The 27,183-nt window shown below is 36.3% G+C and overlaps 1 pseudogene; it reads right to left on the bottom strand.

The window, feature by feature from the left end:
* Positions 1-962: 962 nt before the first annotated feature.
* Positions 963-19,905, bottom strand: LOC143635618 (zinc finger BED domain-containing protein RICESLEEPER 2-like; annotated as a pseudogene).
* Positions 19,906-27,183: the final 7,278 nt, after the last annotated feature.

The raw sequence follows: 27,183 nt of genomic DNA, 5'->3' as shown, positions 1-27,183 counted from the left end.
CTTCAATATTGATGATGTGGAGCATGTAGATAATCTTGATACAAGCTGGAATAATGAAATCACCCATTGGAAGCTCTGGAAATCGCCTTGGTTCATAAAACGGAGTTAGGGTCATTTAAGATGAAAGTTTTGATATAAACCCTAGCTGCCCGTCTGCACACCCCATCGTGATACGCGATGGGGTCTTCATTGGTCCATCGCGTATCGCGATGGACCTGTTTTCGTCAACTCTTCATTTAAACCCATCGTGCCACGCGATGGTTCTTCAATCATGGCCACCAGCATACTTCATTTGTGTGTCTCGTTTTGCGTACTGGAAATCCTGGGTCTTCAATACATGCATCAGCAGGTCCAAATTTAGTACTTTAATGGCTGTGACCTGAAATACAATAATACACGTATGAAGTATCGAAGTTCCTAAAATAAACGATTAAAACTAATGAATAAACGAACTAAAACATATACAAATTAACCAACCATCAAGCACCACCTTTCTTGATACCCTTACCAAATCTAGAAGCCTTAAAACTACAACCACTTATACTCCCACTCAGACCATTCCCGACATTTGAACCTGTAAACGAACACATTGGGCTATTTATAAGCCTCAACATACTCTTTAAAATAACTCATCTAATTTATCTTGAACCAACTTAATCTCTGCTTCAGCCTTTTTCTTAGAATAAATGGTGTGAAAAGAAAACGAAATTAACTTCATTTTTTATCTACCCCCTCCGTCCTATTATAAGTGTCCTAGTTTGATTTTTCAAGTCCTTCTTGTTTAACTTTGACCGACAATATTTTGTTTGTGTTATATAATTCTTGATGTAAAATATATGAATGGATTGGGTTTTAAATGTATTTTACATTGATATAATTTTCATCAAGTATTATATGACACGGACAAAAATATTTATGGTCAAGGTTGCAAAAGAAAGACTTGAAAAGTCAAATTAAGACACTTATAATGGGACAGAGGAAGTATGATCCATAATAGCACCAACTGAAATCAACAAATTACAAGAGCCCCAATACTTGTCAAATTTTGTTTCATCTTCTCAGCCATACCTTTCATGCAATCATTCTCATCAAAAGCAACCTCATACAATGCTTCTTTTATGCCATATCTTTAAGAAATAAATTGGATGCCGGATACTCAGAACCTACCATGTAAAAAATAAATTAAAATTAAAGCAAACAGTTTACATGATCCATAATTTCATTTTACTACTTCAATAAACTAATCAATAATTAAAAGTAACAAAACAATAATGTGAAAGCATATATTATTTTACAAAACTATTTGCACACTTATACTAAAGCAAATACCTGAAGTTATCATTGTCGCATCGTTGAAAGTTCTAAAAAGGAGCAGACATCGTCAACTTTTTTCCAATCGTCCTCATTAGGCAAAGTGTCGTATGTAGGTTCTCGATCAACATAATTTGCAAAAACTTCTTTCAACACCAAAGTTGTAGATAACATGGCATACGTGGCATTCCATCGAGTACTAACATCTAAGATGAGATGCTTCTTTGACATTGATAACTGCTTAGAAAGCTCACTAAAGATATGCAATCGGCCAGGAGAGGCACTCACGTGTTTCACACTATCGCGAACATTGTGAATTATGTCTTTAATTTTCGTTAAGCCATCTTGAACTAAAAAATTCAAAATGTGTGCGCAAGACCGCACATGAAACAGTTGTCCATTAATAGCAAGCTTCTTTTGGTTATTCAGTTTTTTCATTAACTTCTTGGCCACCACATCATTAGTTTTAGCATTATCAACTGTTAACGTAGAAACCTTCATCTCAATCTTCCACTCTTTTAGACACTTGTAAAGACAATCATAGATACAAATTACAGTATAAGGTGGATCTACTTGAACAAAACTCAAGATGCATTTATGTAGCTTAAAATCTCAGTCCACAAGGTGGCATCACGTATGTTACTACCATGTAATGAATATTCTGAACTGATGTCCACATATCAGTTGTGATGCTAACATGATTAACTGAATTTATTAGATTTTGAATTTTTTTCCTTCCAATTTCATAAATAGAAACATAATCTTTCTTAGCCGCTGCACGTGAGATCTTGTTAAATAATGGTGTTAGTGCACGGTTTTGCGTCTGGAGTCTTTGTATTTATCGTTAATGTTTATTTATCGATTAATGTAATATTTAATGTTTATATTTAACTAATTCGTTAAGGTTAAGTCTAGTTCGCTAGGAATGTTAGCGACCTAAGACTAGTTCGTTAAGTTAAGTCTAGTTCGCTAGGAATGTTGGCGAACTAACACATTATAATGTATTCCCTCCTGATTCGTTAGGGGATGTTAACGAATCAGGGGGCGGTTCATTATGTTAAATTATGTAACGAAGGGGAAGCTGGTTCGCTAGGGGATGTTAGCGAACCAGGTCGCCTTATATATATAGTGAACTACTGTTCACTTTAATTAAAAGTTTTTGAGAGAAAGTTTTGAAAGGCTTTGCTGTCCAGATCTCTCTCAAGCTTCACCTAATATTATACACGCACTATTGATAACTTATTGATAATGTATACACATATATACAACAGTGAATCGATGTTAATTATGAGCTAGTGTAGGCCCCCCCGGGGGCGTCGCTGATCGATACGAGATCCGCACGAGGTCTAGGAGTGCGGAATCCTCCTAGACTCGTTTATTGGTGTAAAGATGAAGAACACAAACATGTACACGAACAAATACACGAACAAATACAAGAACGGGATAATCAAATCTGCAGATTCTTATATAATAATCAAAACACTTACATACCAAACATGAAAACAAATGACACGGCCGACCCGAGGTGAGCTCTACCTCGGGCCGTCCCACACGGCTCACTCTCTCGGTTTCTCTCTAGCTAATTAAACTTATCACACAATACTCTGATTTCTGGATTACTAACCCTAAACAAGACACACATATATATATATATATAAACTTCACGGGCTTGGGCCTGTAGGCGAAGTTGTTACAACTTCGCCTATGGCGAAGTTGATATAACTTCGCCTATGGCGAAGTTGTTCTAACTTCGCCTGTGGCGTTCCGCTGGTCAGAATTGCATAGCGACGGTCACAAAATGCACCAACAGACTCCCCTTTGACCGTTGCTCTCAATTCTAACAAACACGAAAGATCATCTGTTACAAAAACATGCACCAACAGACTCCCTCTTAAACTGATGATCTTCTGTTTGCCCTTCAACCAGCCGTGTCTGAAACTGTCATGTAGCTTCACAAATCTACCAATCACCCAGCGTCTTCCATATCAGATCTCCCCTTCAGTGTAAGCTTCTCCGACTATAACGATTGAGGTCTTTGAAATGCATGCATCCTCGTGCCAATAGATCATCTCAACCAATCACGTGAGTCCATCTGACTTCACCAACACGTGAAGTTGGGCTTCCTCCACAACTTCACCAACTCGTCGGCATACGATAAGGTTTAATCTTCAACTACTCAACATCAAGTGATCAATTTCATCACAAAACCACCTTGACAGAATCTAACACATGACCATTAATTAATCCGAAGCATCTTCAATCACCAGGGATAACGATCAAGAACATAAACACTTTAGTTCCCGATTAAATCCAACTTGTTACAGAATTTTCACTCTAATAAATAAGCATCACGTTTCAGGATCCAATTCTCGAACGCCTTGAAAATAACATAAATAATATGCTCTGACCGCAATCCAGTAATGACAAAAATCTTCAGTTCAATTTGACTTTCTTCAGTTGGTCAACCTCGAACAACAACAATTTCATTGCCCACAAACACCCAAATATGTGTCAATATCCAGTTTCAATCAATATCCCATTCACAAACTCAACTCCATATCCAGAGTTGACACGTATTTGTTCACACGTAAGAGTAAGAGATAACAAGTTTCACTCGTTGACGGAACAACGTCTTCGGTCTCACTATAATCGTGTACACCTGGCCATACAGACGAAAACTCCAAATACTTTTTTTTTTTTAACTTCGCCGAGAAGTCAACTTCGCCTGTTCATAACTTCGCCTGGCTATAACTTCGCCTGGCTATAACTTCGCCTGTCCATAACTTCGCCAGACCTTATATCTTCGCTAAAACCCTACGAACAGTGACGGCAACTTCGCCTGATGAACAATAACTTCGCCTGCGGCGCTGTTCGGCCAGAAACGCACAGAAACGTGCCAGAAACACCAAAACGCAGATCTCGAACCATAGCATAAGAGCCTAAGGCTCTGATACCACATGTAGGTCCCCCCGGGGGCGTCGCTGATCGATACGAGATCCGCACGAGGTCTAGGAGTGCGGAATCCTCCTAGACTCGTTTATTGGTGTAAAGATGAAGAACACAAACACGTACACGAACAAATACACGAACAAATACAAGAACGGGATAATCAAATCTGCAGATTCTTATATAATAATCAAAACACTTACATACCAAACATGAAAACAAATGACACGGCCGACCCGAGGTGAGCTCTACCTCGGGCCGTCCCACACGGCTCACTCTCTCGGTTTCTCTCTAGCTAATTAAACTTATCACACAATACTCTGATTTCTGGATTACTAACCCTAAACACGACACACACATATATATATAAACTTCACGGGCTTGGGCCTGTAGGCGAAGTTGTTACAACTTCGCCTATGGTGAAGTTGTTGATATAACTTCGCCTATGGCAGAAGTTGTGCTAACTTCGCCTATGGCGAAGTTGTTATAACTTCGCCTGTGGCGTTCCGCTGGTCAGAATTGCATAGCGACGGTCACAAAATGCACCAACAGCTAGATCCTTACTCGTATTAATCTTATATACACAGATCTGAGATCTGTTTATTGTTATTGATTAGTGATACGGGAACCAACAAGTGGTATCAGAACTGTTGGTGCTCGTTTTACACTTGATTTGGTGTTCTAATTATTTCATTTTTGTTAGTTTTCGGTTTTGTTTGGTTTTGAATCAATTTGTATTTGATTTGGATGAATTATGGACGAATTAGATTGAATTCGTGTTGATTAAGGTATTGTTGAGGTTTGGTTAAGAGGAATTGAGGTTTGATTTGGATTTGAGTGATTTGATTTTGATTTCGGTTTAAGTCCGAAACAGGGGTTTGTTTTTGGCCAATTTGTTTTGGTTAAGGTGTTAATCGATTACGAGATAATGTGTATTGGATTCAGAATTTGATTACGAGGATTTTGATTAGTTATTTGTGCAATTTGGTTGAGTAACGAAGTTGTATTACAGATTTGGTATTGTTGGGTTTCTGGGTTGATCTTCAAAATTTCTGGAAAACTTGTTTGAAGATTTAAAGATTTGAAGATGAACGTAATTCGCTATCTTCTTCCTGGTGATTCGCTATATGTTTATCTGTGATTCGTTATCAACAATGTTACTTCGCTACCTTGTTCGTTAGCCAATTCGTGTAAGTTATTGATTCGTGTTATCTAGTTCGTTAACTAGATTAACTGATTCGTGTGACACGTGTTCTTCTTGGGATTTGTGTCATAACAACCTTTGCCACGTGGCATAAGGTGTCAGAGTTTGTTACAAACGGTTGTAACAACCTGATTCGCTATAGTGTGATTCGTTAATCCACTGTAGCTGATTCGTTAAGCATTCCTTAGTGATTCGCTAAGTTTATGTTGGCGATTCGTTATTGATTATCAACTGATTCGCTAAACTAATCATGTGCAATTCGTTTGGTCAATTCGTTAAGTTGACTTGGTCAATTCGTTTGGTCAATTCGTTAAGTTGACTTGTGATTCGTTAAACCTTCATCACATTTGTTATCTGTTTCGCCATTTGGGTGATTCGTTAATCTTATTTGTGATTCCTTAAGTTGACTTTTGATTCGTTAAAACACTCATCTCATTCGTTAAGATACTTCGTTACTGATCAGTCTTAATTTTTATTAAGGATTGATTCGCTACAACTGTTCACAGTTCGCTACAACTGTTCACAGTTCGCTACAACTGTTCACAGTTCGCTATAGCTATTCACTAATTCGTTAAGATATTTCATTATTTGATTCGATTTTCAAAGATGGCTGGTATGTATGCATTAGCGTCTCAAAACACGTTGATGCAACAGATGTTGCAACTTGATACCGAGATAGGTTCACATTCTAAATGTCCAATATTAATGAAGTTCAGTGACTTTGCCAAGTGGGAACCTCGGTTTCGTGCACATTTGGGATCTTTTCATCCTGACTGCTCATATTGTCTTGATGAAGTTTATGTTGCACCAATGATTGGTGATGATACTATTGGATATACTCCTAAAGCTATTTCTCAATACTCACAAGAAAAGAAGAAAGCTTTAGAAATCGAGATAAAAGCATATTCTACTTTGACTATGGCATTACAAGAAAATATCTTTCATCAAGTTGGTAGTATCAAGAGATGTGCGTCTTTATTTCAACATCTGCGTATGAGAAGCATGGGAAACACTGCTGAAAGTAAGAAAGTGATGCTCAAGTTTCAGTTTCGAAACTTTAATTTATTGAAAGGAGAAACAGTTGAAGAGATGACTACAAGATTTAGTCATTTAATTGCTGAAATGGACAAGATGAAAATGGAAATTTCTGAAAGAGATAAAATTGACACTATTAAAAGTGTGCTTCCAAGTTTCTACTCAACATTTCTAATGGTTTTGAAAGAGAATGATTATTTTCTGAATGAAGACTTGACGGCACTTGAATTTCTACAAAAGATCGAAACTAGAGAATATGATCTTAAATATCAAAAATCCTCCAAAGAAAATCAAGATCCAGCTTTCTATGGTGGAAGTATGCCTCTTAGTTCAACAATCTCTCCAATCACTGCTTTTCTTACTCATGCGGCAAGTGAAAAAGATCAACAATGTTTAATGATCCAAAAGTTTGTTTCTACTATGCTGTTAATTCGGATGGTTCTGGAAGTTCAACTAATACAAATCCATTTGCTACATCACTTAGTGTTAATATGAAGGAAGCTGAGCAAAACTTTGCTTTTCTGACGGCTTTTATGTCTTCATATGAAAACTTAGTGAGTAGTAAAATTGCCACAAGTGATTTAACAGATGCGGACTATGATCAGATAGATCCAGATGATCTAGAAATAATGGATTTGAAATGGAACATGGCTATGATCGTTCGTAAATTTAAAAGATTCATGCAGAGAACTGGAAAAGATCTTCCAGCTTTAAACAAGAAGTTGGGTTTTGACAAATTAAAAGTAAAATGTTATAATTGTCAAGAATTTGGGCATTTCGTGAAGGAATGTGACAAGCCAAGGAAAGAATACACTGGACCTCGTGGTCAAAGTCAAAATGCTTCTACGCCACGAGGAAGTGATGCTGAAAAGAAACCATCTTCTTCTACAACACAAGCAATGTTAGCAGATGGAACTGATTGGTCACAACGGATACTATGCAATGATGTTCAAGCAAATTTGGCTATGTTACATAAAGATTGTCAAGATGCTACTGGTAGTGAGATGTCTTCCAATAATGATTCTGGATCTGATTCTGACGACTCTTGCGACAAGCCTTCTGAATCAAAGTTTTCTTGCATGGCTAAGATCAATGGGGTTAGTAATTCTATTTCTACTACTTCATTTGTTAAAGCATCATGTGTTGACTGTGAATCTAACAAATCGAAGTTAGAGGCATTGAAAAATCAAAATGATAATCTTATAAGAGAAATTGCTTCTCTTAAGGATACTTATCGACAATCTCTTGAATCTCAAAGGAGATCTCGAGAAAAGATTGAAGCATTGTCGACAAGTAACCACGATCTCAAAGCCGAGTTATCTGTGAAAATGACCATTAATGATCAAAAGTTTCAGGAAATCTTGAAACATCGTTCTTAGATAACTGAGCTTGAGAATGAGGTTCTTGAATTGAAGAACAAATTGGGAAAATTTAGGAATTCATCTTTTCTGTTAAATGAAATTATTGAAGTATCTGGAAATCAAAAAGATTCTAAGAAAGGTATTGGTTTTATTGAAATTCCACCACCTTTTCATAATGATTATAAAACTAATCCTTTTGCAAGAAAAGAAGAAGATTTGATTCAAAAAGAATCAGTGATTTCTGAAAAACCTAAATTGGTTAAACCTGAAATTGTCAAATCCCATGTTGCTCCTCAAAAACCTCACGTGGAAAGTAAAAAGGTATTTCTTGAAAATGTTGATAAAGTAAGTATTGAATATGTGTTTGAACCTGAGATAATACACAAGAATAAGAACATTCCTAGCTCTAATCATATTCTTTGCGAACCTCAAGAGTTTAAGGTAGCTGTGTATGGTTCATTCAAATCTCAAATGAAAATGGAAGAAACTGTGAAAACCAAACCAGTAAGGACAAAGAAGTCAGTTAAACCAAAGATTTCTGACGAGGACTTAATGCGTTTCATTAATCCTCCGAGTTCTAAGTCTTCTTCGGCTAGAGTTTTTAAGTTAAAGGGAATGGACACAATGTTCACTGAAAAACACATTCCAATCAGTATCATTAAACCTGAACTAATTGAGAGTGTTTTTGTCAATGAAACTTCGAAAATTCAAGAACATGAACCTGTGTATGCTCAAACAAAAACTTCAGTTCAATCTGATCCATTGACTAAGGCAAAACAATTTTTTAAACAAGCTAAGAAGATTAACTTTGTGAAGTCAACTGGAACAGATACACTAAAAAGCTTTTCGAACTATTCTAATTTAGATTTTTATTTAAAGAAGAAATCTGACTTATCTGATGAGTTTGCTAAGAGATGACTAAAAATATGAGTCACCATCAATCATCGGCATCATTTATTCCAATTACTTCTAAACATCATCATGTAGACATGCGAACTTGTTTTTTATGCGGTCAACAAGGTCATGTTGTGAGGAATTGTAGTCAACAGAACTATCAGAATCGTCATCCTTTTATCAAGGACAAATCAAAACCAATTCCAGTGGTCAAGGAGATTCTGAAACGACCTGTGTCGTATGCTGATGATACTCATATTTTTTTCTCTGATGTGAATCCTCGGAAGGTTTTTCATATCAATGAGACACACGGTCAAGTGAAACCAAAATTCATTCCAACTGAACCTAAATGTCAAAACAAGAATTCAAACATTGTTCAGGCAGCTTACTTAAGACGAAAGTCTAGGAAGCCGGTAACTTATTCACAAGTGGCTGAACAACAGTTGAAATATGTTAAGATTAATGATCAAAGAGAAAACCAAAAGGTGCCTAAGACCGAGGCCTGGGCTGCCTTTTTGAACTAATCACTTTTATTTATGTGTAGGGTTCATCCAAGACCATTTCTGGTGAAAACTGGATCATGGATAGCGGATGTTCTCGTCATATCACTGGGAATCTCAACCTATTAACCAACGTAAGACATATTCAAGGAGGTTATGTAGCGTTTGCTGGGAATTCTGGGGGCATGATCACACACGAAGGTACCAAGCTAGTCCCCGAGTGACTCACCTGGCAGCGGTTAAGCGTATTTTGCAATATCTACGGGGAAATCCAGACATCGGGTTGTGGTACCCCAAAGATAATACTTTCGATCTTACCGCCTACTCAGACTCAGACTATGGAGGATGCAAGATCAATTTCAAATCTACGACTGCAGGATGTCAATTTTTAGGAAACCGGCTTGTTTCCTGGCAGTGTAAGAAGCAGACAACGGTCTCCACTTCAACCGCCGAAGCTGAATATGTTGCAGCCTCGAGTTGCTGTTCCCAGGTTTTGTGGATACAACAACATCTTCGCGACTACGGTTTGAAGTTTCTTACTACTCCCATCTTGATTGATAATTCTGCTGCTATTAGTATCACCAAGAATCCCGTACAACATTCTAAAACAAAACATATCGAAATTCGATATCATTTTATACGGGATTGCTATGAAAAGAAATTAATCGATCTTGAGAAAGTACATACTGATTTTCAAAAAGCTGATCTATTTACCAAAGCGTTTGATAAAACACGTTTTAAATTTTTGCTTGGTTTAAATGGATTGAAGACCCTCGCTGATATCCTTAAACGAGGATGACTATCTTTATTTTCTGTCATATCTTTCTTTTAAAATTTATTTTGGTTTTAGGGGGTGAAAATCTAGAAAATACAAAAAGAGTGTGTTTTCGTTTGTATAGATAAAAAACCAAAAACATTTTAAAAATTTTGAAAAACCAAAAAGAATGTGATTTATGTTTTGTATAGAAAAATCCGAAAAACCAAAAGGACTGTGAAGTTTATTTTGTTTATAAGAAAATTGAAAAAGACAAAAATATTGTGTTTTTAAAGTTTGTACAGAGAAAAACCAAAAAGAATTTTGCAGACGTTTTTAGATTATTTTCTCGCTGAAAATTACGTCGGTTATTTAAGTTTATCTCGTGAATTGATGGTTAGCCATTTATTTATTAACTTAAGTTAACTGGGGCTATTAAATTTATCTTTTCTTTATTTTATGCTCCTCAAAATTTTGAGTTTTTGAAGCAAAAAGAGAACATGATAGTACATTGATTATCTTGACCCTAAATTCAGCAAAAAGTAAGCTTAAAAGACTGTGTGCTTAATTGCATTGGTGCATTGGTAGGTCTTAAAATAACCCAGTAGAGTAAAGTATGTGATATAAACATAAAGAAACGCCAAATTGAAAGGGGTGTTAGTCTCTAGCAAAAGTCTCGGTGAGGATGGCAGAAATGTAATAACCAGTCATACTCAAGCCTTATATTTGTTGATCACCCAAAAATCAAATAAAGCAAATAACAAGCGTTAAGATTCTGGACACTGTGAGTCTTTATGCGGCTTAACCATCTGGGTATTCATAAGCATGAATATTTCACTCGCCTTCTAGAGCAAACCCAAAGTCATTAAACTTGATCACCGCTGTACTTCGTACAATTTAAATTACTGACTTGATCAAAATCCGCTGTTAGTCATACAATTGTTCCTCCCTTGCGTGCGTCTTAATACCATTAAGAAACGGACCCCAGGGGATACAATGTATGTAAGCCGACAGATGGACTCGTGCATACTCACTCTCAGTAAAGGAAACTTGATGCATTGCTCAAAATTTCTACAATTGGTATCAAAACTTTGATCAACAATATAATGGTTTAAGTCAAGTTGGGGTGATTTGGCAAAAATCAAATTAAGCTTGAACCGTGATTAGAGGCTGATAATTTCTGATATTCTGTGCTTTAATTGAACTATTTAATCATATCACAAAAATACTTGAATGTGTGTTATTAGATTTATGTGGACAACAATACCAATGACCGACTTATCGCCAGTCATAATATTGCTGAAATATAAAACTGTGATGGAAGGGCAATTTGGTCAATATGATTCTCTGCTCAAACTCATCAAAAATACAAAAATATGTACTGTTCTTTGATAAAATCATTGAAAAATACAAAAAGATTGTCTATTTTCTTTTGTAAATACATTCTTTAATTTCTTAAAAAAAAATTAATTTTTAATATTAAATAAATTAATTTTAATATTCATTTAATTTAATTAAAGGATTTAAATCGTTTAATACGCGTAACTAGATTAATTACACATATCTTTTGAATTATAAATTGTGATATCTATTCTCATATTCGGTTTTATTTATACAGTAAAACATGGTTGATCAAGAACAACAAAATCAACCGCCACAGGAACAACCTCCACAAGGACAACCACAAAAACAAGATCAACGAGCTGAAGTGATCTTATTGTCGTTCGATAAGAAGCACAACATTTGTGCTTATGTTAAGCAAGATGTGACTGATTTGAGAACGTTTGGAACTATGTTGACTTTCTTACGACGTTCGAAGATACATTATGCAATCACTGCTAAACCTAAAGTGTATCTTAGTATAATCAGGCAGTTTTGGAACACGGCAGAATTTGTTGAGGAAAATAATTGGGTTCGAGCTACAATTAATCAGATCCCTATTACGATTGATGTTGAGGTCATTCGTCGGGTACTTCAATTTAACGATAATGATGATTACCCGAGTGAATTTGACAGGACATTGGTTAGGGGTTTATTCACACGCTTGAATTATGGGGGTGATATTCGTAAGTCTATGTTGAACAAGAATGGGTTGTGTCCACCTTACAAGTATCTGCTGCATGTTTTACTTCATTGTATGAGTGGACGTCGCGGTGGTTTTGATGAGTGTAGACTAAGTTTGCAATCAGCATTTGTTGCTCTAATCCTGAACAAGCCCTTCAACTATTCAGAACTAATCTTTGATCATCTGAAAGAGCAAGTTCAGCAAACTCTACCGTCAAAGAAGTTCTTAATGTATCCACGCTTTTTACAGCTAATTATTCAGGATCTGATACCGAATTTGGTGATTGATCGATCGTTGGTGAACGATGTTCTTGATATGGAACATATGAAAGCTGAAACGGTGCATCGTATGTTAGTCTATAGAAAAGACAAGCCACATGATAAACGGATGATTGGTCATATAATCAATCCGGATTACGTATGTCCTCCTAATGAGCGCTGGATCCATGATGATTCGGACTCCGAGCGTGAAGGGGGAGAAGGTGGGAACAATGATGGTGGAAATGATGATGGTGACAATGATGATAATGATGGTGATGGTGGAGCGAGTGAACGAGCTCTGAAAGAACAACAAGATGCAGTCGATGCTGCTCTAGCTGCCACCATGAAAGCTCAGCTAGAAAGAAAACGAAAAGGGAAAGCTGTAGCTACTGGTGAACCATCAAAGAAGCCCCGTGTGTCTGCTGGGGCTGGGGTAATTATTGGAACTCCACCACTACGTCAATCAACTACTCAAAGCTCGGCGGTGCCGCTAACTACTAGCACTCCGATGCTTACCTTGACGACGACGATGGTGTCACATGAGAGGCTCGGTCTTATTCCTCAAATGGCGTTGACCGAGATACCGAGGCCTCCTGCTGTGTTCTCTACAGTATCTTCCACCACATCAATGAGACCTCCTCCTCCGCCAACAACTACTCTTCCTCCACCTCCGCCTAGTGATGTCTCATTCATGAGAATTACTCGGCCTCAAGAACCTGTTCAACCTGTTCACCCGTCTGTATACAACTTGCCACCAGGTCGTCAAACTGAAATGCTGCTAAATCTGCTACATCTATATGAAAATCAAATGGCAGCTGACCGACAAACTCAAGAAAGACTCATGGAGAATCAACGACGAATGATGAGTTATATTTCTTTCTGTCAGAAGGAGACTAAATCGTTGCGTACGATTGTTGAGTCTCAGGGGGTGAAATTAAAAGAACAAGAAGAGTTGATTTTACAATTAACTTGTAAAGAAGATGCCCTCAAGAAACTCAAAAATGATGATGATGATCCTGACGAATCTGATGCAGGAGGTGAGCCTAAACAATCGCATGGTTCATCCTCTGGTGCAGGTGTTAGTGGCGCTGATGATTCGAACAAGCAGATAATTATCTATCAAGATCCAACTGCTGCCAAGCCAATTGAAATGATTGAGGCTAACACGGTGATATTTATTAATGGATCAGGGGTGGTTAGAAGTGTGGTGAACAGAGATGAGATAGAGGTTAGTGAGTTTATTGTTAGATCTTTGACACGGGAGCAGATTGCGATTCTGCTTGGGCTGAATGACGATCAGTTGACTGCTTTAGAGACTGAGCCCGATGTCGAAGTGATCAATGAGGAAGAAATGGAAGTTGATCCGTCATTTATGAATACGGATTTTATTTATGAGAACGAGGAGATTGAGATGGAGGATGTGATAGCAGAAGAGTACCCGGACTTGTATCAACACGCAAACGTTGATCAAGGTGCTCCGGTATTTCACGAAGATGTAATTAAAGAGACTGAGGATGAACTAGAGAAGGTTGTACAGCGAACAGTTCCTTCACTCAAAGAAGTTACTGATGATGACATAGAAAGATGGTTCAAACGTCAGAAAGTGGGTAAGATTATCAGTGCTTATTGGTATGTAGATCAAGAAAGAAAAGATACCGCTACTGCTTGGATTGAGGCGAATCAGATGACTACCTTAAAGACTGTTTCTAAGGTACATGGTGATACTGTCTCATGGCTCTATGATTCAGACCTTAAAGTATGTATAGTTAAGTGGAAAAAGGGTGTCCAGTATTATGAGAGGATAATAGATGTTTTAACTCTACCGCGTTGGGATGTACGTACCCTCGCGAGACGTCCATTTATCAATCGTGGGAATCACCGAACGGCTGAGTGGTTTCATCAACACTTACTGTTCGAGGTCAATCATGGCTTCAAATTCTTCAAGCCCCAGGTCCCAAGACGTAAGCGCATTGACGAGATTGATCCAAGGACCGGCTGGAAGAAACTTGTCTTGAAAGTGAAGCTGCCAAAGACAATGAAAAAGGTTACGATGAAGACAATGCCTCAAGATATTTATCTGTCTTTCAACCGTTGGTACTATGATAATCGTACTGGCGAGGCCGTTATTGTTTGTGGTCGAGGACTGCAGACTGAGCTCATCAAGATAATCGACCCGATGTGGTTGGTTAATCTATCAGAGACAGACAACGACGTGCTATACAGGAAGCAGATTTTGTTTGAACGCCAAGAAGATTACCACCTGGCTATGAAATTCCAACGAGTTGTTCGTGTGTGTCATGAACATGGAATTCATAGTTGCAGAGACTGGCAGTCCTAGCGCTTCAAATAAGTTAAAGACAAAGAGCTCAAGACGAGGGGGTGTCTGTCAGTGCACGGTTTTGCGTCTGGAGTCTTTGTATTTATCGTTAATGTTTATTTATCGATTAATGTAATATTTAATGTTTATATTTAACTAATTTGTTAAGGTTAAGTCTAGTTCGCTAGGAATGTTAGTGAACTAAGACTAGTTCGTTAAGTTAAGTCTAGTTCGCTAGGAATGTTGGCGAACTAAGACATTATAATGTATTCCCTCCTGATTCGTTAGGGGATGTTAACGAATCAGGGGGCGGTTCATTATGTTAAATTATGCAACGAAGGGGAAGCTGGTTCGCTAGGGGATGTTAGCGAACCAGGTCGCCTTCTATATATAGTGAACTACTGTTCACTTTAGTTAAAAGTTTTTGAGAGAAAGTTTTGAAAGGCTTTGCTGTCCAGATCTCTCTCAAGCTTCACCTAATATTATACAAGCACTATTGATAACTTATTGATATATACAACACTGAATCGATGTTAATTATGAGCTAGATCCTTACTCGTATTAATCTCATATACACAGATCTGAGATCTGTTTATTGTTATTAATTGGTGATACGGGAACCAACAAATGGATTAGCTTCTTTCATCACCACATTAAAAAGTTCATATTCAACAAAACTAAATGGCAATTCATGAACCATTATCATATGAGAAACAACCTCTCTCAACCTACAATTATCAAACTTCCAATTTTGAACACTTGAAGAAGAATTTATCTTTCCATTTGAAACATTCAACTTTAACTGATCTTTGTTCACGACTTGTAATTTTAGGCAAACTTTAATGTGCCTACACATTGGTGTAGTTGTTCCATCTTCATATTTATTCACTTTCTCCCCACAATGAATGCACTGATGCATTTTAGTTCCATCATCCAAAGCGACCTCAAGAAAATGTTTCTAGGCTATTGAAATCTTCTTTATTTTCTTTTTGTTGAACAATTCTTCTTCAATTGGTTGCTTGTGCTTGTTCTGCACCAGCGGTTGCTGCATGTACACCTTCATTGGAATCTTCATCGTTAGCTTCAAGTATAACAACATCTGGATCTTGATTATTTTCCATTGATGGAGTGTCAGTGCTAGACTGAAATTCGGTTGATTCAAATGGTGAACTTAGGTCTAAATATTGATCTTCATCATACAAAAGTGGCCCAGTCAAGAGACATCTGACATCTGTAGTAATACAAAAGTATGATTAATACCACTAGAAATTTCACAATTAAATTACAACACTAGAAATATATCTAAACACTTTGATAACGAACCTTCTCGTTATCAAGACTTTAGTTAAAGAAATATGTTCTAATTACAATACTTTCACCATGGCCTAGTCTAATATCATTTTTGTGAATCGAAAGTTCAAATAAGAATTTAATAATATGTTTAAAATGTTTCAAAAGTTAAAAAAATGAACATACTGATCAGTGGTCAAAAAATGCTCATTCATTATTAAATGAGTGTTACCAAAATTCATCGTGTGACCCATTTTCCAATCTGCATATATCACAATTCTTGAACTCTTGAGGTATATAACAAACTTCAAAACCAATTATAACATAAACCAATTCCAGATCATCGATTGATAGAAATCAACTTACATGATGAGGGGTTCGGTGTGGGTGGAGGTGTTGGAGGAAGCGGGAGAGACGTTTGCTTATTTAGGGCTTGTTTTATTTTTCTCCTTATATACCAGGGTAAAAGACAAATAAATCAAAACATATTATTAAATAATAATGTCTTTAACAGCGGGCGGATGGATGAACGTTACCGGACGTAATTGAATAGATGTTACCGGACGTTCACGAACACTATCGAACGGACTAGGCGTTTGTCCATGTTCTTCCGTTAAACTTACCGAACAAATTTTTTTGTCCATTTCCGGTTCGTTTATTAAACGAACAAACATAAACGAACTTCTTACAAAATGGACGACCGGGCATCCGGTTCGCTTACAACCTTAGTTTCTATCATTACCGACAGTTAGAATTTATACGTAGCGCGATTTAGAACAACATTTCTTAGACGAACACTATAAACCATAGCGAACGTTAGAAATGTTATTCGAAATTTCCAACAACTAACTATTTACACTTAGTTTTACCAATTAAAAAAAGTATAATATGTAGTAAATACAAGCAAACTAACTATTTACACCTTTCTTGGATCAGGTTATTAAAGGAAAAAAATAAGAAGGACGAGAATTATTTATAACAAAAAAAAACCCTTAAAAAGTAATTGAAAACGGACAAAAGATTTTATAACTTAAAATTTAATAAAAAAAACAACAAAACTGAAAACCCAAAATTTTCCACCATCTTTCACGTTCTTAGAAACACACACACACACACACACACGCACAATGTTGAGTAAAAAAATATCATAGTGTTTTTTGTTTAATTTCATCATTGATTGTGCCTTTTTTTATTGGCATTGTATCTTTTTTCTTCTTCTTGATATTGTGTAATAAATCTTAACATTGTGTTATATTTTGTTCGGTATTGTGTTATATTTTACGATCTATTGTGTCTTTTTTTATTATCATGTTTTTTTTATTTTCATCATTGAGTTTTTTTTCTAGACATTGTGTCTTTTCATCGTGTTTTTTTAAATTTGAATGATAGGAGAAACATTTTAGTTTTTTTAACTTTTTAGTTTTTTATTTATATTTTGAGTTCTGATTTTTTTTATTTTTTAGGGTTTTTTTTGACACAAATTCTTCCCACACTTTTTATTTTTGTTTCCCTTTGCGATTTAATTTTTCCTTTTCATTTTTTCTAGTTGTTCCCTATCATGTAACAAAACTTATAAAACATATTAAAGAAAATACAGTATACAAATATTTACAAAATTATAAACCCTATCATGTAACAAAACTACATTTCTCTTTCATTCTCAATTAAATAATATTTTTTATATCTTTATCATTACATTTTCTCTCATTCACTCACAACCACTTTTAACAAATATTAAAAAATTACATGGGATGAACAGTAACTTTTCACATATACTATAAAATCACCGCAATTCTCTCTTTTCCACTCACAATACCCTAAGAGCATTCGCAACAGCCCCTCTAAAATATTGTGAGAAAGATCTCTAAATCTTTTAGAGGATTGTAAGATGTTTTGAGTGGAGTAAAGAGAAAATTTTTAAGAGATGAGTAAATTTGGAGAAACACAGTTCACTCTCTATTTATTTTCTAATATATTTGAAAGTGGCTGTGAGTGAATGAAAGAGAAAAGGTAATGATAAACATGTAAAAAAATATTATTTAATTGTATATGAGAGAAAATGTAGTGATTTTTAATGAAATTATAGAGATAGAGATAGATGAGTTACCGTAAATGCTCTAAACTACTCTCTATATTATAAAAACACCACTCATTAAATATGATGGACATGATGTCAATGCCCTTAGTAGTTCCCAATTATTTAACAAAATAATCAACGATATCTTTACAAACATTTTTTTGTTTCATATTATTAATAAACTATATAAAATTAATTTAATTAAATCGTGGGTTACCCCCACTAAATGTTACAATGAATTACGTAATTTTAATAAAAATGAGAGTGAAAATTAATAAGCACACATCCAAATACCAAATTAATTATGATGTTCAGAGTTCAAACACAACTATTTAACTTCACGTACCTTCTAAACTAAAAAACTCAAAAGTAAACACAAGAGGGATTAAAAAAGATGAATTCTCACAAGTTGAATATGACTATTTTCATGGCCGTGATTGCATCCGTGGAATTCTGTAGCTTGGCGACCACGAAGCTGTATTTGGTGGGTGAAGCCACCGGATGGGTTATTCCTAATCCTAACAATTCCAGTTTCTACGCCGAATGGGCATCCAACAAGATCTTCAGCGCTGGGGACTGTCTGGTCTTTGAATTTCTCACAAGATCAACTGATGTCACATAAGTGTGTTAGGATGACTATGATCATTGTCACGTCAGTAACCGCGAATCCACTCTAACAACAGCCCAGCCATCTTCAAATTGACCACCCCGGGAATGCATTATTACATCAGTTCTTTAGAAGGATTAGCAATTAATGTTGTCCCAGCCAACACCACATGTCCTTAATTGGTGGTTATGAGTTTGTATTCATGTAGAAAGTGACTCAAGTACTTGAAATGGAATAACAAAATTTAATCATGTGTTTTGAACAATAAGTCTATTTTATTTAAACCAAAGAAACTATAAAAGTTTGACTATACTTATACTTGTTCAAGAGAATTAAGTTAATTACTTTGAAGGATGTGTATTGAGCCTTGGATTACACAACATTTTGTATTCATGACGTCTATATAATTAGTATCAAGGTTATGTACAAATGTATGTACTTATGCATCTATGTATGTAGGACATACATGTGTATGCACATCGCTTTCATAAAATCCAGTGGACTATAAACTCATCAGTTTAGAGTCTGATATTAGTTTCTTGTTTATGTGGCCAAGTAAATAGTGTTATCGATACATTTTTTAATCAAAATTTTGATCTTTTGGTTTTTAATACATATATAGAATTATTATTGTTCGAACTACTAGACTACTACGGTTGTGAGGTATAAAATCAGAATAAAGAAAATGTATATGTACATGGAATGCTTCATACGGGAAATAAAATTACAATGAGAAGTGTGAAAAATCAATATGATTGTTGGGCTATACTTAATGGCTTACGCTTAGTGTATTTGGGCTTTGGTTTTAGGCTATATAAGGTGGGCTTAGGGTTATTGTATGCTATATATACATGATGTAACTAGATGGTTAGGGTTGGTCGTTGAGAAACAGTGAGAGACGAGAGAGTATTTGATCGATCATGTTGTAATCACTGTCAAAGGGCTTAAGCACCTGACGTTGAATATAATGTGTGTTTTGAGGCAATCTCGTGTGTTTATTGTGTTTGTTCGTGTTAATATTGAATCAATTTGTTGTTAGATTCTACCTAACAACGGGTTTACAAATATCCTTCTAAAGATCTGGAAAAGTTGAAAAGGACGAGAACGGAGAAGGCTCTTGCTAGTCTAACAGTGGCTCTTTCACCTGAAATTGCTCAATGGTTCAAAGAGTTACAATCTGCTAAAGCTTTATTGGAAGCCCTTATTGAGGTACATGAGGGAAATGAGACCATGAGATGACGTCGACAGAATCTTCTGCGACAAAAGTTCAATAGGTCTAATCATGTTCTGTGAGAGTCTTTGGAGACACATCTTCAAAGATTTGTTACTTTGGTAACCGAAATGCGATCGACAAACATCAATCTGACTTCCATTGAAACAAATAACAAGCTGGTCAACTCTCTGCCACAAAGCTGGGATATGAATGTTGCAGTGATTAAAAAGACTAAGGATCTTGCTAGATTAACCTTGTCAGAGGTGATGGCAATCATTAAGTCATGTGACATGGATGATAAGCAACGTGCCATAAATCATGCTAACTCCTACAATGCAGCTGGCTACAGTGTTGCTTCTAATAATACTCTCGTATTGTAAGATAGTTTTTCTATGTTCAAATCCTCTCAGGGTCAGTATCCTCAGCCACGACAATCTCAGAACAACTTCTCCATGAATAGGTCCTCTGAAGGTCAATTCACTCAGCCACCACCATAACCTGCTCATGTGTTCTTCCAACAATCTGCTCCAACAACTAAGCCTCACTCAGCTGTTGGGTCTTCCAGTCAGTCTCCCATTCAAGTTCCCGCTATTTCAAAGGAGACTCAAGAAAACATTGCCTTAATGGTAAGTTTCATGAACTGCTACAATGCTTTTCTCGCTGGAGATCTAGTTCAACTAGTTGTAGTTGCTGAATTGGATCAAATTTATCCTTATGATGTGGAAGAAATGGATATCTCTTGGCAAATAGCCATGGCCATGTTCAGAGCAAAGAAGTTCACCAAGAGAACATGTAGAAACAACTGGATCTGCCAGCTAACAAGAAAGTGGGATTCAATAAAGAAACTCCAAGGTGTTATAACAGTCATGAGCTGCGTCACTTTGCTCGTGAATGAATGAATCCTGCTAAAGAGGTGAACATGGAAAGGGCACTGGTTCCGGTTAATGGGGTTAGAGGAGAAAATGCAGCTGGGGCAAGAGAAAATGAGCAGGGATTGGTGGCTCAGCAGTTAGATTGGAATGGCCAGATGACAACACTCAATATCAACAATCAGACTGCTAACTTTGCTCAGATTGATGTTGCAAAGGAAGAGAACGATGCTGAGGAGCAAGTTAAGGATCTTCAGTTGGCTTTCATGGCCTCCACTTCTTCCAGCTCATCTGAGGTAAGTTTTGTCTTGTGTTCTCAATCTTGCATTAATAAGGTTGATTTATATAGAGCTCACAATAGTAATCTAATTAGAGAAATGGATGGCATAAAACATGAAAACCTCACCCTTAAGAAATTTGAAAAAGATTTAAAGGATAAAATTGAGGCAAAACAAAAGGATTTCTCTAAACTTCAAAAGGGCTTTAGCATAAAATGTTGTCACCACTTAGATGCCAAACAGAAAATTGCCGAACTAACTGCTGAGTTAGATGCGTCTATGCTGGAGATTGCTAAATTAACTAATAATTTTGAAAATGTTGAATTCAATTTTAAGAAATTTGATGTCGCTAGTGTTGTTGTTGGAGTCCATGATTGAAAAACAATTAAAATGGAAAGAGAACAAGGGTGAGGGTATTGGGTATAGTGTGGTTCCTCCTCCATATAATGACAATTACACTGGGCTTCCTCTTACTAAGAAGAGGAAGCAATGGAACCGTTTATGCAGTACGGTAAGCCGACTACTAATGGCAAAAGTAGTCATGGTTTAGTCAAACTACTAAGCTACCGAGTCAACCTCAAGGATGAACGATACTAATGTGTTTGCTTCATGTGCAGATGAAGTAATTATTGAGGATTGGACTGATGAGGAGGATGATTTACCTATTTTGAATAATAAAGACACTAATGTTTCTTTGAATTTGCCTATTCTGAATTCTGTTGCTACAAATGTTTATGCGGGCTTTGTTTTTAAGAGAAAAGACAATTGTGTGGTTGATTCTTCTAAACTTTTAAAACTGGTGGCGTGGTTCAAATAGATTGGATAAAAATAAAAGTTTGCATAAATGTTTATCACCCAAGTTTTTTAAAGAAGGAAGTTCATGTACTCATAATTATGATAAATCTAGTTTTAAGTCCAAAGCGAAACAAACTTGCTCACACAACAGGTCAAGACAATGAGTAGACAACAATGATTTTTATATTAAAAGACAAACATGTTTAACTGTGGCATTCCTTGTCACATTGCTAGAAATTGTCCACACCATTCATACGTCCCATACTACAAACATAATCAGAGGAATATGCCCCGAGATACCTTCAATAAATACAATTCTAATAAATCAAGGTATTACAAGGAAAATCCCTCTGATGGTGATTGGAAACGAAACAAGCCTGACAGGTTGAACTCCAATCAGACTACGCTTGTCATGTTTCAAAAGTGCGATGTAAACTCGGCTTCGGTCCAGAGACCAAATTCGGCCTTTAGATCGAAGTCGTTATGGAAGCCAAAGTCCGACGTGTCTTCCGTCCGCAAACCGGAGACAAGGTCAACCGTTAACGTTAGTCGCAAAATTTTAAAACCTGACTAAAAATGGTTGCCCAAATCTCCGATGTCCAAGTCATCAAAATCTTCCTGTTCGATCTTAGATGATCAGGAAGACATGTCATGGTAACCCATAACATGCATATATGAATCAGGCCTACCCAACACTACTATTGACTGGGTACCAAAAACTAACTAATCTCGCACATCGTGCAGGAACAACGATGGAGGAATATCATCGGACTTTGGTATGTTTATTGTGGCTGTTCCAGGCACATGACATGAGACATCTCTCAACTGCACGATATTCAAATATTTAATGGAGGGTATGTTTCCTTTGCGGGAGGAGAAAAAGGAAAGATCACACAGAAGGGTATTGTAAGTAATGGCGTTCTTAAATTTGAGAATGTTAATTTTGTTTCAGAATTGAAACACAGTCTGCTTAATGTCTCGCAGATCCGTGATAAAGCTTTTTAAACTCATTTCACAAACAAAGAGTGTCTTATTTTAAAACCCAGTATCATCATACCAGAAGATTGGGTTCTTGTTCGATCACAAAGAAAAGATAATGCTTACGTGATCGACATGAACAAAAATGTTCCAGATGAAATTACTTGCTTATTTTCAAAAGTCTCGGAACATAATGCCATGCTCTGGCATCGTCGTCTTGGTCATGCTAATGTTAAAACTTTAAACCGTCTTGCTAAAAATGACATTGTCCGTGGTTTGCCTGTTAAAGATTTTGTAACAACTGAGAAATGTGTATCTTGTGCTTTAGGCAAACATCATCATAAATCTCACAAGCAAAAACTGGTTAGTACTATTTCTTCGGTTTTTCAATTGCTTTATACGTACTTGTTTGGTCAGGTTCACGTATTGAGTCTTTCTCGCCGCTTTTATTGTTTGGTTATTACTGATGACTACTCACGTTTTACCTGAGTGTTTTTCTTGTCAAAGAAGAGTGAAACTGCAGAATTGATAAAGTGCTTTGTGGTGCTTATAGAGAATCAACTCAACCTGAAGCTAAAAGGAATTCGATGTGACAATGGCGCGGAGTTCAAGAACTCAACGTTGAATTAATTTTGTGCCGAAAAGGGAGTACTTAGACAACACAGCTCAACTCGTACACCACAACAAAATGGTGTAGCTGAGAGAAGAAACAGAATCCCTGCAGAAAACTCAGGTGCAGGGATTTCGAATGCTGTTGATGAAGAAGAAGACATTTATGCTGATTTTCAAAAGTCTCCAGTGCTAAGTATAGATCCATCGGAATCATCTGATATTGCTCAGCCGTTGTCTTCAAGGCAACATGAAAATGTTATTGAGGCTGTCTCTTCACAAAAATCTCCTGAAGTATGTGAATTACTCCTGCGGCCGATGCTTCATCAGTTGAGGGGGAGAGTACCATTCGTCAATCTTTGGTAGCACTCTATTCCCAGATGTCATACCAAATGAATACATTGCCAATACTTCTTACTCGCACAGTACTGCGGCATCTGGATAGAAGAACCCTCTCTCTGAAATCCTTAAAGATCTGACAAATCTATCGGATGTCAGTTCCGTTCCCGATCATTCTGCTCCGGCAAGAATTCAATTAGATCATCCATTAGTAAATGTCATAGGTCCTTTTGAATCAGGCGTCTCAACCAAAAGTCAAACATGACACATCAACAGTTGTCTATATTCTTGTTTCATCTCTCAGATCGAACTGAAGTTCATTGAAATGGCTTTGCAAGAACCAAGTTGGGTGGAAGCTATGCATGAAGAATTAAATCAGTTTGAGAAACTCAAGGTTTGGAGATTGGTTGAGTTTCCCGTTGGGAAGAAGGCTTTAGATACAAGATGGGTTTTTCGTAACAAGAAAGATGACACCGGGGTTATAGTTCGAAACAAAGCGCGACTTGTGGTTCGTGGCTTTCGTCAGGTTGAAGGTTTGGACTACACTGAAGTGTATGCTTCGGTGGCTCGTCTTGAGGCCATTCGGATTTTCTTGGCTTATGCTTGCTACATGGGGTTCACGATTTATCATATGGATGCCAAGAAGGCTTTTTCTGTATGGAGAAGTAAAGGGGGAGATATATGTGGACCAACCACCGGGTTTTATCGATTCAAAGCATTCTACTCACGTCTACAAGTTAGAGAAAGCTCTCTATGGTCTTCATCGATCAGACTTTGTTTCTTAAAACTTTCGGGAAGAATCTAATCTTGGTTCAGATCTATGTGGACGATACATTTTCAGTTCCACCAGTACTACTCTATGATCTGAGTTTGAAGAAGTAATGAAGAAGAGATTCGAGATGAGTTTGTTGGGGGAGATGACGACATTTTTGGGGTTACAGGTTCGTTAGAGTTCGACGGGAATTTTGCTACATCAAGGGAAATATGTCGAGGATATGTTGTCGAAATTCGAATTCAAAGATTCTAAGAGTACGATGACTCCTATGGTGGAAATACCACTTCTTTCATCTGATCCTGAAGGGAAATCCATAGATCAAACGTACTATCGATCAATGATCGGATCCCTGATGTATCTCACCGCCAGTCGCCCCAAAATCATGTTTGCAGTCTGTCAATGCGCGTGCTTCCAGGCTAATCCTAAACTTTCTCATTTAATTACTGTTAAATGTATTTTTAGATATCTAAAAGTGCAACTGAAGCTAGGTCTTTGGTATCCGAAAAACTCATAATTTGATTTATATGCGTTTGCTGACATCAATTACGGAGGTGATGATATTGACAGAAAATCTACGTCGGCTGGATGTAATTATTGGGTGATCGACTCATTTCATGGCATGCAAGAAACAACAAGCGGTGTCTACATTCACTGCTGAGGCTGAATACATTGCTGCTTCTACCTGTTGTTCACAGGTTATCTGGATGCAACACCAATTGCTGGATTATGGTTTGGAATTTATTGACACTCCAATATATTGTGACAATGATGTTGCTATCGCTATTGTTAAAAATGTTGTTCAACATTCTAAAACCAAGCACATTGAGATAAAAATTCATTTCATTCGTGACTATTACGACCGGAAATTGATTCATCTTAAAGAAGTTCACACTGATAATAATGTGGCAGACTTATTTACAAAACCGGTCGGAACATCCAGATTTAATGTGCTTGTAGGATTTCTTAAAATGCTAAGTTTCGATGATTGAGTCTTTTTGAGGTTAAATTTGTACATAAGAGTTTTTCTTTTTCGTTAAAATTTTTTGCACAAATTTAGGGTGAGAAAATTCAAAAATACAAACAGAGTGTGAGTGGGTTTTATAACTTAAAAAAAAAAAATATTAAAAAAATGTTTTAGGCCTTTGGTTCTTTTTCTACATGGGAAGTGATAGGATTATTCAGTTACAAGCTTTATAAAAGCTCAAAATGTTTTTTTAAAAATGAAAGTTTGATCCAACCTTTGGAAAATGATAGATAAATTGATTTTGTGTTCCTAACATGTGAAGTTACTAGGCTAAAAAGGCTTTTGAACACTCATTGATTTGTATGGTAGGTTTCCATGATGCGCAAAAGTTTGAAGTGGTATAAACTAAATCTGCTAAACTTACTGTGGAGAGTCATTTTGAAGATTTATGCATGTCTCTAGATACATCTCTCCGAATGATAGGCAGAAAAGAAATTACCCAGTCATATACGAGCCCATTAGTGTCTTGATCACCAAAAAATATTTTGTCTCTTATTTAAAAAAAATTATTAATATTAGATAATACTGAAGTCATAAATTTATTTTAAATTTTAAATGGTCAAACTAGAACTACAAGGGTGGGGCATTCAAATAAGTCCTAAACACCTTGAATGTAAGACCTGTAAGTCCGGACGACTAAGTCCAACGTTCAACCTTAAAGCTTAAAATTTCTGTTTGTATAGTAAAAATCTTTTGATCAAGCACTAGGGATTGGAGTCATATTGAGGTGATCTGGGGAAAGCCAAATACGCTTTGAGAAGAGATAAGAAGCATCATAAGTCTATAAGTTATGTCCATCTAAGCTTTATGCCTAATTGAACCTAAACATATCACTGATGCAATGAAAATCATGCTAAGTATTTAAATACTTGCTATCAACTTGTTCTCTATGTCATAATAATGTTGAAAATGAATCATTGTGAAAGCATCTTAATCAATATGATTCCATGTTTGGATCTTTTCATAAAAGTTTGCTTGTTTAACGAAACTGAAATTTGATCCCACAATTTGTTAGAACCACTGAAGGCTGGGTGGTAAGATTTTTTGTGATGTGATTTTATTTTATTTTATTTTTATTTTTATTCTTTACATCTTTAATTTTACCTCATGTTTAATCTTATCTAAACAAATGCGTTAAGGAATCAGCTTTTTAATCAAAGATCAGACTTGTATTCCAGCCCATGAGGCCTGGTATAATTTAAAAGTGTTTTTCGTTCAGATGGTTTGGCCCAAATTGTTTATAAAAGCTTGAGTTCTTGACCCATCAGGTTCTCGGCCCAGGTTTTGAAGTTTAAAAGGCAATTTCTATATGCATTATTGGTTATTATACTCAAATCCGAATAATACCTTTCTTTCATCTAATCTCAAAATATCTTTGCATACATCGTCTTTATACTTGATCATCTAAGTTGTTGATATTTATGAAAGGTATATGAAACTTTAATGAAATTGTTCTCGGGTCACTACTAATCAATCTATGGATTTAATGAGTATTATTTGTTTAAATGGTGAATTGGACTGTGATATTTTGATTGTGAAGCATGTTTTTAATGGATGATTATGGCGTGTTTGATTTGGTTATGAGTATTATCATGAGTTGCAGGTTTATGCTTTAATGGTGGTTTGGGGTTCTTGGGAAGATTACTCAAAATTCAAGATGCAATCCAAAGGGTTTAAAGGCC

This window comes from Bidens hawaiensis, unplaced genomic scaffold, assembly GCF_021521415.1.
Source record: "Bidens hawaiensis isolate Kalapana, Puna unplaced genomic scaffold, B.hawaiensis_p1.1 tig00007614_1, whole genome shotgun sequence".
Taxonomy (NCBI): domain Eukaryota; kingdom Viridiplantae; phylum Streptophyta; class Magnoliopsida; order Asterales; family Asteraceae; genus Bidens; species Bidens hawaiensis.
This window is presented reverse-complemented; position numbering and strand designations above follow the sequence as displayed.